Source organism: Quercus suber, unplaced genomic scaffold (genome assembly GCF_002906115.3).
Source record: "Quercus suber isolate HL8 unplaced genomic scaffold, Cork oak 2.0 scaffold_484, whole genome shotgun sequence".
In the NCBI taxonomy this organism is placed as follows: domain Eukaryota; kingdom Viridiplantae; phylum Streptophyta; class Magnoliopsida; order Fagales; family Fagaceae; genus Quercus; species Quercus suber.
In genome coordinates, this window is record NW_027069934.1 from 542,648 (window position 1) to 557,984 (window position 15,337).

The following is a 15,337-nucleotide window of genomic DNA, read 5'->3' on the forward strand; positions in this document are numbered from 1 at the left end:
GAAACCTCTTAAGCATCGTACTGTTATCAAATATTAAAACACCAATGTAACACACCAATGTATTAGAAATTATAAAAATTTAAATTAAAAATTTTAAAATAGCACTCAAAATGTCAAAACCAAAATCAGAATTTAAAACTAATTTATCATCATGGGTTTAATATTTTTTAAATCTTAAGATTTCTCTCTCTCTATCTCTCTTATATGTATTATCTTCGTATTTTTTTAAATTTTTTTTTTTTCTTTTTTGAAAAAAGGCAGTAATATATTTATATCTAAAAAATCTTGGGATTTTATGAGAATGTAAGGAAATAAGTTAAAAAGCTTAAAGTTGAAAGTAATATAATTCTTGACAAAAACTTGAATTTTTTTATTTTATGACAGCATTGTACCCTCCTTATCCCGGTTTAATAAATTAGTAAGTCTTAAACTATCAAAACTCATTACACATTAGTGTCTAAATTGGCATGGCAATCAAATTGGTTCATTTTGCAAACTTTAAAGATTACTATTACTTATGAAGCATTAGTAATTAATACCACGTTTATGTCCCTTCTTCAACCTGGATATTTGCCCAAAATATGGAGTTTGGACCATTCATTCAACACACTATTAATTTAATCTTTTGAATCTATATGGAAACTACAAAGTTGAAGCGCAGGTAGAAGCATGAACACAATTTTCCACAACCCATATATATATATATATATATATACACACTCACAAAATATCATATTCTCTCTACTAGTACCCACATTTACCATTCCACACCATCCAACTGATTGCTTTCACATGTTAAAAACATGGGCAAAATAGCACTAAGTTGAAAATTCCATATGATCGTTGACAGGCAGATTTCAAAATGGTCTTTAACCATCATTAGATGTCCATATTTTATTGGTGCAGTAGAATTTTTAGCAAATTTTTAAGCATTATTTCATTTTCATAATGACTAATAAAGTATCTATATATAAATCACTTTCTCAATAAAAAAAAGTATCTGTAAATCAATCAAATCTTTGATACCCCTTTGCAGCTTCAACTTTGTGGTCATGCCACGTTGGCTGTTGCACACACAATCTTTGAATGTATTCTACTTAGTGAAACTCAAAGAATAAGAGGTGTCCTCCAACCAAACATGATCTACTAAATGAATTACATGCAATCTCTGTCAACTTAATAGCAATTACATTGATTGTTTTATTAATGAAAATTCACCCGCCAACAACCATAAAGTTTGTACGTTTTTAGACCCCTTAAACACAACCAGATTAACCTAGTTATTTGGCTAAGTGATTAACTTAGATAAATTATTGAGTTCTAGGTTAACACATATAAATCATATCATTGAACAATGCGAAAAATAAATAACACAACAATATGATAACCTAGGAAAACCAAACTGGTAAAAAACCTAGGGAGGATTTAACCTAGCTATTCTCAAGGTAAAACAGATCCACTATAAAAGAATTGAAGTTTACACAATAGTGACTTAAACCACTAACATCCTATTACTACCTCGAGTAGGAAACTTACTACCACGACCACGTGACAGCTCCGAGTCCACGGACTACTTCTTTCTTGGATTCACAGCATCCATAAGTACTCCCACTTGTGTTTCTTTAAGCTCTTATGCAGCAACTGAATCGATCATCAAGCTCTTGACATAATCTTGATTCTTGATAACCCTAAGTATATGTGAAGGAAAACACCTCGAGATCTCACAAAAGATTCACATACACAGCATAAACAACAACTACAAAACGTGGCTAGGATTTTTCCTTTTATACTTAAGGTAAAACATAAAACCCTACACATCATACAGGCTTGGGCTGAGTTGATAAATTTTGCAGAAAAACAATCTACACGAGCTTCGATCGATCGAGTCTAATTTTCGATCGATCGAGCTAGGTAGATTTACACAATAAATCCTGCAGTACACTCGATCCCAACTTTACACATAAACACACTTTGAGCAAGTCTAAAACAAGACTAAACGTTTTGATCATGGTTTGCCAACATTACAAAATGAAGTTCTAATACATTTAAACCTAAAGTCTTAGAATGCAACAAAGTTACAACAACAAAATACATTTTCTGCAATTATCTACCATTAAAATAAAAGTTTAAAGTAGCTAACCCTAGTAATTATGCAGATAAAGTGGAATATTAACTAAAATCTAAGAGATAATCAACTTTGTATAAAAAACATTACACTTTCAGATTTCAAAGTTCTACATTTTCAATCACTCTTCAAAAATAGCAGAACAATAAAGAAACTTTGTAAGTGTACTATCTTACATAGGCCTAAAGCAAATTTGAGAGAAGCCAAGATGGATGGACATCGACCCCACTCTTCATCCAGCTTATACACTTTGAAATCAACCACTTTGGGACTATTATAGTCTCTAATATACTGGTTGGTATGTTCTACCCTCCCCCTTTCTTTATTAAAGTATCTATCAATGATGAATTATCGATCCACGAAACGTTTCCCAATGTATCAATCACATAGAATTGGCCCTTATATACAGTAATATCATCATACTCAAAACTGTTATCATCTACAATGACTAAACTCCTAGCCCCAAATTCTGCAAAGCCTAATCTTCTGGCACCAAAGATAACAAAAACGGTAGAGTCATTTACATTAGAGAAATCCCAAAAGAACAAATAAAAACAAAATAAGCATTCTAGTAAATCAGAGACATATATCAATAGAAAAATAATAGTAAAATTAAATATCAAGAAGAAAAAGAACAAAGGCGATCAGAGAAAATGCAGTTCAATTTGCAAAAATTCAGTAATTAACATTAAAATCCAATAATTTTACTTACAAAAAATTACAGAATAACTGTACTCCCCAAACATTTAGATTTTAAACCATCCATCTTACAAATATGGCTATTAAGAAAACATAGAGTACAAAACATAGGTGATTAGAGATGAGTGATTAGAAATGGCATCACAAAATTGTCTCTAACAGCCATATATGAAAGAAGAGCCAACAGGAAATAACAAAACACTATTCTAAAAGAGAACCAAGTGAAAGCATTGTTAAATATTATGTACCATGTCACCATAAAAGTGTTTTTTAGAGCATCTAAATCTATAGTTGGTGACGTCTAAGCCCACCAAACTCCAAAATTGAAGCAAAAAATATATATTGATAATTTAAAAAAAAAAAATATATATATATATATATGTGTGTGTGTGTGTGTGTGTGTGTGTAGGTAAAGATTCCCTTAGGAAAAATCATTATAGGCCAACATAAAAAATCTTAAAAGAAAGCTACGACCTATTAAGAAAATCAACCCTTAATGGACACAAAGGAAAAGCTTCATCTATTATTACCTCCAAATCATGTCACTCTGCACTCTATAGGCACTTACATAAAAATGAAAATAGAATTTGGCCTTTCAAATTAATTCAGTAACTCTTATTGAAGTTAATAAATGGTTAGTGAGAGGACCTTTTGTAGCATTAAGTAGTTAGGAATGAGAAGTTAAAGACTTTAGATATACTGAAAAAAGACTTTGATTTAGTAATCCTTAGCATGCAGTTATTGACAAAACATAATCAGTTCGAGAAAACTAAACAAAACAGAACTCAAGAAATTGGAAAAAAAAAAAAAAAAAAGGGATATTAGGGAAAAATGTAGCCAAACCTTAAACCTTGACTGAGTAATGCAGTAAAATAGTATCTAGCAAATTTTTTGTTATCTATCCATTTGTTTCTATTTAAAAAATGCAGTAAATAATTCAAGGGAAACCATTATTTCACTTTGAGGAACATCATCAATAAATCTACACTCTATAGTAATCAATAAAACATAAAGGCAAACGAAAAAAAGTGCAAACCTAACAAAAATCTGCTAAACAAAATAAAATCTAACCGATACAACAATGGAAGAAAACAGAACTCAATAAACTGGAAAATATAAATGAGAGATTAGGGTAAAAGGTAGCCAATCCTTAATTCTTGATTGAGTGATGCAGGAAAACAGTATTTAACAAAGTCTTAAAAGAAAGCCACAACATATTAAGAGAATCGACCCTCAATGGGCACATATAATAAGCAGAGAAAGTAAAACCTAATATGTGACCCCTTCTTTTGATTCAAAATGTTGTATTGCTAAAGCACATCCCTAAGATTCCATTACTCATCAATAGAAAATCAGCCCACTACCTTCATTTTATCTCTTCATTGGGTTGCGAAGCAAAATTTTCAATAAAAACTCAAGAACTAACACCAAAGGGTGGATGCACGCACATATGAAAAATTATGTGAACATGAGACACTTCATGAATCATATACTTATTCAGAGTAGGCCAAAACACCAAAACCTACAAACATTGAAAAAAATAAAATGCTAAGAAATCAACCATTATTGAACGACAAACATGTTTTTTTCTACACATATTCAAGGGCTAAACCCCAAGATGCCACCCCAAAAAAAATAGGATTATAATAAATCAAGAAGAAAGCATCAAAACAAAGAGTATAACACATTAAGTAACAAAATGTTGATCTTGGGTATAGGTGCTGCAGAAAAGAAGCGAAACAGAGTGGGTGTCAAATTAACAATTGGAAGGAGAGAGAGGTTTTATTTTGCTGTTTTCTTCTTTTACCAACTGCCTATTCCTATGAATGCAGATCATCTAATGACTTAGATTGTCCCTAATGACATTGTGCACCTTTGTTTAGTTTTGTCTCTAAATTTCTATTTCAAAGAAGGCAATAAATAATAAAAGAATATAATAATTCCAATTTGGAAAAGATTATAATGTTAGTAAAGCAGTAAAAACAAAGATTATAATCTGAGGTCAAAACATTGAAAGAGAAAGCATAAACATCCGGATTTTAATTCAAATTTGAATAACAAAAAAGTAGCGGTAAGGATGTGAAATAAGTACAAGGGAGAATTGGCTGAAGAATTAATTTGTAAAGACAGAAGCTAGCTAAAACATGCAAATCAAAGCCAATTGAAATAGGAATAGAGTAAATGAACAAAATGTAATACGAAGTATGAGATAAGTAAAAAGAAAATCTGCATTCAAGCAAACTATAATAAACTGTAAAATGGTGTTATCTTTCAATTCTCTTGTCGATGTTCCTTTTAAATGAAGAGCGCGGTCTGGTTTTTCAATAATCAGCATATATAGAGGTTGATCTGATTTATAAATGGCCTTTCATGATTCTAGGGTTCTGCCATTCTTGATCCGATTATTTCTAAATTTCTATTTCAAAGAAGGCAATAAATAATCAAAGAATACAATAATTCCAATTTGGAAAAGATTATAATCTGAGGCCAAAACATTGAAAGAGAGAGAATAAACATCCATATTTTAATTCAAATTCAAATAAACTATAATAAACTATAAAATGGTTTTAATATTCACAACAAAGCATCTAAAGGAGAGAATGGACATCTGAATTTCAATTCAAATTTGAACACAGAAAATTGATGCGTACCTTTCGTCGGTCTGTGATTAGTTCCAATTATGTTGGTCACGAAGTTGCGCCGATCTCTATCTTCGTATATCAAATCCCTAAATTGACAGCAAACCTAAAGAAGACAATAGGGTAAAAGATTAAACCAAATCTGACCCGTCTATTTTCATAAATTAAACAAAACTACTCCTTACCAAAAAACCTAAATCATAACCAATCAAATATATGATTTTGACAATCACTATTGGATACAACATACACAATATCAATTAACAATTACTATCCATGAAATTCTACTAAATACAATACAAAATAAAAGAATAAATTTGTCCAGGAGTATCTCCTAAATTGAATGGAAATGGGCACATAAGATCATTCAGCTTAATAACATTTTGTTATGTCTAAGATATTAGTATACAAAAAAAGCCTGCTTGGTGGCAATAATGCAACTTAAGTTGCTGCATAACTGATGTTGGTGTTGTTGCTAGAGGCTTAAGTAACTGCAAAATTGCTGGTTTTGTTGGAGACGTGATGAATTCTTTGATTGATCATGTAAAATAAAATTGCTAAAAAGAAAATTAAAAATAATTATTCCTCTTTCATCATACATAATAAAATTAATTAATTAATGTGAATAACACACTAAAGATGGTTTAAGTTGACCTAAAAACAAATACAGATAACATAAACTCAAGTTTTATGATTAAAAATGGGGTTGAAATTTTACCTTAAATGGATTGTAGTTCAGGCTCACCAAAAGCTTACAATAGAAGAAGGAAAGTTTACTAAAGAATTTCACTACATAAAAACATTATATGAGCCTTCTAAGTCTGACTTATAAGCAGAGACTAAAGAGTTCATAGGTTTAGTTGTAAACTATTTAATGTTTTGCTCAATATAAATGATTTAAATACTCAAGTGAATATAATTCCAATAATATTATAGAGATAGAAGAATTCCAATAATTTTTGTAAAGAGAGAGTTAATTTGAACACAGATAATATCAGTGTTTAATCCTAACAAATTTAAACCATATGCTTTAGCCATTCCAAACTAGAAAATATAATGGAGTAAATAGAGTCATTACCAAAGAGAGTTCAATTAAAACTGAAAATACAATATCCACGAAGTAAACCAAAAGCACCAAGAAAATCGACTATATAAAGAGTTCTATAACCTGAAAAATTATGGCAGGAAAAATGATGGTAAACTCTATACTCTAGTGCAACTAAGATAGAAATGATAAAGATTAAACACAACCAGACAATGGAAAATTCAATCTAAATCACTAATAACGCTCAAATTTAAAAGATTAAAATAAAAAACTTTACCAGAAACAAATTCGGCAGTCTGACGATGTACGAAGGCTCATATTTCTCTCTGTTTTACAGTCTCAAATTTCCAAGTCACTATTTTAACAGCCTCAAATTAATTTTTTCTGTTTGATATTGAGACGGTGTTTAATTTCAACAACCCTTAGGGACTGCAGCTCTTCCTTTCAACAATAACATCTGCCAAAGAAGGGTTGCAGGAAAAAAGCAAGGAAGAAAAGAAAAACCAAATAGAATTCATTGGATGAAATTTTTATAAGAAGAAAGAAGAAAACAATAGCATGAACAAAAGGAATATACAAATTTGAAAAATAAAAAGAAAAAAATAGAAGTAGGTTTGCTCTATCATGTCTTTTGCTCTTTCACCTCTCATCATCGCTCTGTGTTTAGTTCCGATTATGTTGGTCACGGAGTTGTGCTGATCTCTATCTCTGTATCTCAAATCCCTAAATTGACAGCAAACCTAAAGAAGATAATAGGGTAAGAGATTAAACCAAATCTAACCCGTCTATTTACATAAATTAAACAAAACTACTCCTAACCAAAAAACCTAAATCATAACTAATCAAACCAAAATACCCGAATCATAAATAATGCCCAAATGAATCTCCCTATTAAAAACCCCACTTTCCAAAATTAAAAACAGGACATATGGGTGGCGACCCTAACAGCTGATCTCTATCTCCGCATCTCAATACCTCTGGGACGTTTGATTGATGGGTGCTAGTTGTGGTGGTTTAAGGCTAGCAGGGGATGTCGATGGCTGGCTGTACGAATCTCCACTGCATTGCAAGTTTTTTTTTTTTTTTTTTTCCTTCTTCCCTTTCTCTATGTCGCAATATCGCTAGGCATTTTCTTTTAGAGAGAGAAAATGTTAAGCGAAGTCTATTGAAAAGAGATCACTTGGGTTTTCTTAGATGCAACGTTTTTTTTTTATATTTTATTTTAACCCTTTTTTTTTAATATACCAAAAAAGCAGTCAAACGGTGTTATCCTTGTAAAACAATATAATGTATTGCTTTTTAAAGTTAAACATGTCTAAATTTTAGATAGGCAGTTATCCTATGTGTCAGCACCTCCTTAATTGTAGGAATCAACTTTCTGTCCGCTTCTGCTATTATATATATGAGATAGGTTCAAGTTACACATTTTTTAAACCATTGGATTTAAGTAGATTCAACGGTAAAAAAAAGATCTTCATTATTACAAATATTTTTATTAGAATTTCATTAATTACCCTCATTTATTACATTCTAAATCTATCTCTAAACCCAACAAAATTTGATGTCTGACTCTCTCTCTCTACGTTTATCTTCCTCTCCATTTCTCTCTCTCTCTCTCTCTCTCTCTCTCTCTACATTCCTACGTTTCTCTCTCTATCTCCTCCTCCATTGCTCCTCCACCATTGTTCCACCTCCACAGGTTGTCGGTAGACAAAAAGGAAGAAGATGGTTTCAATTCATTGCAGCAGCTATGATGTCTGCAATTTATGAGGAAAATAAGAAAGAAGATGGTTTCCTGTATATGACCTACAGTGGTGAGAACACCTTTGGGATTTGCTGAATCGTGATTAAGCTGCATCTATGTGAATAGGAGTTGCAAATAAAACTAAGAAAATGATGGAATTAGATTAGAAGTAAATTCTCTGTAGTTCATTAGATTGATGTTCTAGGCAGTACACTATGGTTTGGATCAATGACTATATTTTTTAGTTCGTCAACTGATTAGTATTATGTTATTTTTAAATTCCAGATGGTTTGGATCAATGTCTACTTTTGCCAGTTTGACTACCTCTTTTATGATACTATTTTAAGTAAATGAATTCTTTGTGCAGCTCTATGGATGTGTGCGCGCTTGACTCTGTATTTTAGAGTTCTGGGGTTGGCATAAGCTCAATACTGATGGGTATGTGGGGAAAAAAAAGGGGAGGTGGGAGGAGGTATTGAATCAATTGATAGAAGTGGAGGGTTGAAAGCAAAATAGGGATGATAATGGCACATGGACGGGTTTCTTGAGCACCACTGCTAAAGGATGGCCTCCAATTAGTCGTCTAGTTTGAGATAATAGTTTTAGAAGTTGGACCTGGTGCAAAAATTGTTATTGGCATCATTAATAAATAATGGCACATCTAATGATAGAATTTTACAAGCTATGGTTAGTGACTAGTCTGCCTATTGACACACCCACACTCAACATCACAATATGCTTCAGTGTTATCCTGGGATTGGATTTTAAGCAATTATACATGGAACCACCATGAGTACTTGCTGAATAAAAAAATTAAGCACATCAGTTACAACTTCACACTTAAACATGTGGATTTGCATGTCTATTTGGAGGTGATATTAATACATGTATCAATATTGTGAAGTTGAGTGGGAAGGCCTAATCCTTTGTATAATTGGCTTGCGTGGGAAGTAGATTTGTGTGAGAAGCAAATGTACTTGTCAAGCGTGGTTGTTTTACTATTGCAAGATCTGTCTTCACATTTGCGTGAAAAGCAAATGTACTTGCCAAACGTAGTTGCTTTACTATTGCAAAATCTGTCTTTCCAGACCCCCTAGAGGATTTGACAACAATTCTTAGTTTAGTGATTGTCTCGTGTTTTAGAGGTGTTGTAATGTGTATTGTTTTCTATTTTTCTATGGTTTACCCTTACTATTAAAAACTAAAAAGTGTTTTCCTGTGAGATTATTACGAAAGTTCCAATAAATTTATAGACTCAGCTGTTATACAGACCATTCAGCTGGGAGACAAAAATAGTCATCTGTAGTGGCGGCGCCACGTTGAGGTCAAGGTGTTCCCAGGAACACCTTACCTCCAAAAAAAAAAAAATTATATATAATAATTAATAATTAATTTTATTTATTGGTGACTCTAGAAATTTTTTTTGAGGTGTTCCTTAGCAAGTATAAATTACACGATCTAATAAAAAGAAAATTTTGTATATTGATAACAACAACAATTAAAAAACACACAAAGACATAAAGTTTACAATTGTCTTCTACATGATTTTCTTATCAAATATTTGTCTATAATTCTAGCAAAAGAATAAATATTAAACTATAAGTCCATTTGAAATATTAATAAAATTATTAATTATTGTTGTTTAGTTGTTCATTAATTTGTTTGTCTTTTATAAACTATAATTTTTTATATTATTGTTTCATTAATTATAAAATTATTAATTGTTGTTTAGCCAAACATAATTTAATTTGTTTGTTTTTATAATGTATTGGTTAATTAAATTATTAATTATTGTTTATTAGTTGCTTCCCCCAATTAATTATTGGTTAATTAAATTATTGTTTATACTTATGTATTAATTAAATTAATATTTACTTAATATTTTTTTATTATAATATATTTCATTTAAAATCTATTTTTGGTGAATTTCTTGCTCATTTGTGATATTTTCATCTAAATTTTATGTTATATTTTGTTTATTACTAATAACAAATTTATCCATTAATCTTTTTTGAGATTCAATTAGTTTTTCTTCTTTTTTTCTTTTTTTAAGTTTTTCATATTCAGATGCATATTTTCTAGTAAAAATTTCTAATCAATCAATATATCTACAAAGACTAAATAAAAAATAGCTTTCAAGTGTAGAACAAATGAGAAATAAAACCTGATTTATATAAAAATTATTATTGTAGTTTCAACGAACAATAAATTTTTTTTAATAATCTCAACCTGCATAGATAAAGATTTATTCATTATATTCCAATAACTAAAATATATATATATATATATATATAAACACAAGATTAAAAAAAAAAAAATACAATACAATACTGTACAAGCCCAGGGCCCTAGCCCAGCCAAGAGGATGCCTGCCAAGATGGTACCCACCAAAAAAAAAATAATAATAACAAATCCTATCCAATAACACACACACACACACACAAACAAAAACGCAGGCTTAAGTTAACAACCAACAAAAAAAAAAAGGCCCAGACGTGGTGAAACGTCCAGCCCACTGCCCAGAGAAGGCAGTACCTCAAACTCAAAACCAGCCATTTTTCAGTTCTGCTTCTGCAGAATCAAAACCCAAATGCAGCACTCAGCAGCAGCGAAAAAAAAAAAGAAAAAAAAAAGATGAGATCGGAGGGAGCTTGGTCTAGGGCCGGCCCTGACAGTGGGAGTGGAGAGAGAATGAGAGAGGCGAAGAGCATGAGTTGAGAGAAAAAGCAGAGCAAGAATGAGAAAAAGAAAGGTAAAAATTTTAGAGATTTGAGGTTTTTTTTTTTTTTTTTTTTGACGACTTCTAATCGCGTTTTTGGTTTTTTATTATTTTGTTTTTAGAATCCATGGGTTTGCTACCAGGGTTTGCTACCTAGTTTTTTTCCGTTAAATTGGGTTTGTAGTATGCTGTTTAGGGATGATATTGGGCCCTTTTTTCCTGTAGGCTTGCTCTGTTACAATTTTTTTTTTTTAGATTTTATTTCAAAAAAAATTTTTTTGGCTTTTTTTTTATAAATTTTTGGGCATTCTTAATTTTGGATGAGGGTGTTACTAATTTTTTTCTAGGGTAAATNTTGCTACTATGGTAGAGCTTGCTAGCACTGCCATGGCATTATGTCACTAAAAGGATTTTACAAAATCTTCAGAATGTACATCATAAAGCACAACAATATTAATATATTATAGAGGGTGAGGAACAGCAAAACTAAATCAAATTGTCCACCGTCGGGCTTGGGATAAGAAAAGTGAGCAACTGACTACCAAGCCAACAAAGAGAGTTGTTCACATTGTCTACCTTGTATTTATAAAGTTTCATGTAAAATGTTCTTGGTTATTTTTTTGGAAAAAATACAAATTTTCATTCATCCAATCAAAGGAGCAAATCTTTGTTCATTTAGAGAGCTTTTTCTAGTACTGATTCTTGACCCATTTGATTCCCACCGAGGTTCCACTCTTAACCTTTTGGGCGCTCACTAATGCAGCTGCCTTGGCCTTGCCAAGTCCTGCCGATGCTGTTGCTTTCACATCTCCCATCTTGCTGCCACTGCTGTTTCCTACCTTGTTCATGAGCTTGTCATCATCATCATTGCCACCACAACCTTCTACGCTCCATTGCTCACCCCAGCCTGGTGCCTTACTTCCCATGGTATCTAAATTTTGCTCAAAGACACAGACCCATTAAATTGCTTTAATTTCCTCTAGTGTCCAAAACAGAACTCGGCAAATGAATCCATAGATTACATACTGTCCCAAAAGAAATCACATCAAAAGGAAAAAATTGCAATCAAACATAACATAATATTTCAAAGAGAAATGGAGACAAACAGAGAGAAAGAGACAAACGGAGAGAGAGAGAGAGAGTCAGACATCAAATTTTGTTGGGTTTAGAGATAGGTTTAGAATGTAATAAATGAGGGTAATTAATGAGATTCTAATAAAAATATTTATAATAATGAGGATCATTTTTTAATCGTTGGATCTACTTAAATCTAATTGTTCAAAAAATGTGTAACTTTTTAGAGTTACACAAAGTGTAACTTGAACCCATCTTTATATATATATATATATAATTGTGTTAGTTTTTAGAGCCCTATAAACTAGATTGCTTAACATAATTAATTAATCATGTGAATACTTAGGTTTATTATTCAGATTTATGTTAAAACAATAAAGTCATATCATGTAAAGCAGTGAAAAAATAGATAACAAAACGATATGATAACCCAGGAAAACCAAACCGGTAAAAAACATGGGGAGGATTAAACCTAGCTATCCTCAAGGTAAAAAGCAAATCCACTATTAAAGAGTTGAAGTTTGTACAATAGAACTTAGACCACTAAAATTCTATTGCTATCTCGAGTAGAAAACTTACTACCACGACTCCATGATAGCTTTGACTCCACGAACTACTCCTTTCCTAGGCCTTTGCAACACAAGCACCAACACTTGTGATAAAAAAAAAATAAAAAATAAATAAAAAAAACACACACACACACACACACACAAACTCTCCTATTTGTGACTCTAAGACCACCCTTAAAGGTTTAGATCATCAGTACCTTTGATGACTAGAGAAGGCAGCAACTTCTACAACACCGGATCTTGAAATTCTCCAAGGAATAACACCGGTAGAAGACATAAGAGAGTTTTTTAGTACAAAACCCTAGATCTACAAAAGAGGCATAAGATGTACTCTAATCTCTCTAAAAAACTTTGAAAACCCCTGGGTTAGCTTATAATCTCCTTTAAATACTGGAAAAAATGGCTTGCGATTTGGGCTTCAAACAATCAAGTTATGGGCTTTTTACATTTGCTGATTTTTTGCTAATATGTGACTTTCGATCGATCAAGTACCAATCGAGTATCAATCGAACGAAACAGATTGTGACTCATTTTTTTTATCCCGAACTTGAGTTTTTGTCTTGGACTTCAATGTAGACCATTCTAAACCAATGAGACTTATTTTTTGTCATAGTTTGCCAACATTACAAATTCAAAACCTAACATTTTTCAAACAACTTTATTCGATACATAATTACATAACTTATAAATAGTATTGATATGCTTCTTTTTTTTTTTTTTTTTTTTTTTGCCGAATAATAGTAGTGATATGCATGTACAACAATTTCAATACTATTTTATTGTAACATTAAATCTTACCTATTTAGTTAATATTCCTTTGATCATTAGCTATAGTTAATTTAATATTTGATTCTCAATCAAATATGGACAAACAATTGAAATCTTAAATGAAGAAAAAATTGTCGTACAATTATATATGTCCAAAAATTAAACTTATAACTCATAAGTTAAGTAAATAAAAAGAAAAAATGCCAATAGAATTAATTAAGTCATTAAAACCAGTACGTACTACTGATTTCAAAGTTTAAGTAGGTAAGAAAAAAAAATGTTGTTCTTGTAATTGGGTTGGTGTGTATATATATTTGAGGTTTTATTGTTTGATTAGTTGGTAATAACTAAATAACTAATAACAACAGTTGTTTTGGTTGGTTTAGGCCTCTCCTTGGCCTAGGTGTGTGCTAACTGTTTATTGCCAAGGGTAACAGCAGACTCAGCAGTGATGCGTTTTTATATGAAAACGTTAAAATGCTAACCATTAGAATAAAGTTAATCACTTGTATATATATGAGCATGTGCATTTCAGAGAGAGATCTAGAGATACCTATGAAACTACTTTTGGGGAGTGTGCATATTGCTGCCAAAGTATCCCAAGCAATTTTGGCAGAAGTAATCTTCCAAATCGCCCACTTTAAGGGGCCTTTGCGGGAATATCGGATCACTCCTAAAGCCATGGCATTCTTTTCGGACCAAGCCTTAAAAGCTTCTCCATCATCTTCTGCTTTGGGAGCTTATCGTTTCCTTCCACAATGTCCCAGAGCTGTTGATCTGCCAACTTGGTTTTCACTTGAAGACTCCAATCCAAATTATTGTCCACATCCTCAAGATTTTTAAAAACATCTGCATATGTTATAATATTAGAATTAGAGTAGATTATAACCATTTGGTAAACCTTTTGGATATGTTGTGTTAAAATTTAAATAAATTTGTTTCATTAGTGTAAAGTATAGGTATAGCCATAGCCGCAAAACTTAGGACTTGTAAAATATTTTTCAATTGTGTTGATGATAGTTATTTTGACACTTAGTGACTAATTAAACATTTGGTGAACGTTTTGGATACATTGTGTTGAATTTAAATATATTTGTTTCATTAATATAAAGTATAGGTATAGTTGTAGTCACGAAGATCATGCGACAATTCATGGTATAAATATGGCATCATATTGATGCAAATCTTTTTTTATGAATTCATATTCTATAAGATTATTCAACATATAAAACCACTGCTACTGTGTTTTTGCTCTTTTTTTCCCTAAAAAAAATAAAATCTTACGATATACGATTTTACCAACCCTTCACGATCTAAGATCTCAACTTTGACAAGCTTGTTTCCAAGCACTTTCCCATAATTGGAGAGTCCAAAAGCAACTCTACTATATATTGGTCATCCAAAATTAAAGATAAATTCTCTATCTTAAATCCAGTTACATTAGAAAAGTGAAATTGTTGTGGCATTTTTTTTTTCTCTCTTATAAAAGAATATAGGATAACTCCTATTCGCCAATTGTTTGCTGTTTTCAAAGCGTTTTCAATTTTTTTTTTCCAATTGTGTGGTTTCTTAAAACTGTAACAAAAATACACTTTCTTTAAGCCTATTTTTTAAGGTGGGCATATTATTTGTAAGATGAAATTTAAGGCAATCTATCAACAATTTGTAATGAGTTTCAATAAAACACGTTATTTTCTTCTACTTTCTTATCTTGGACTGAATTTTGAATGGTAAAAAGTTGCTGATATTCATCTTTACAATACGGCCACTATGATTCTGGCATCGTTAACCTTTGTTCTTGAGCTGATTGATAGCCTCTCCAATATTGTCTGACAGTCATTCTACCAATAAATCCACTTCCTTGAGGGAACTAACTAAACATTTTGACAAATTTGATATCAAATTATACACCCTCATATATATGATGTTCCTTGTTGATGTGGGCCAACCTTGTT

The 15,337-nt window shown here is 31.4% G+C and overlaps 1 long non-coding RNA gene across 1 annotated transcript; it reads right to left on the minus strand.

Annotated features, from left to right (window-relative positions):
- Nucleotides 1-1,335: 1,335 nt before the first annotated feature.
- On the minus strand, nucleotides 1,336-7,382 carry LOC136063077 (uncharacterized). The gene is made up of 4 exons (XR_010624780.1): nucleotides 7,152-7,382; nucleotides 6,786-6,965; nucleotides 5,476-5,569; nucleotides 1,336-1,688 (listed from the first exon to the last, which is right to left on the minus strand). It is a non-coding gene; the product is annotated as an uncharacterized LOC136063077 (long non-coding RNA).
- Between the last annotated feature and the right edge of the window lie 7,955 nt (nucleotides 7,383-15,337).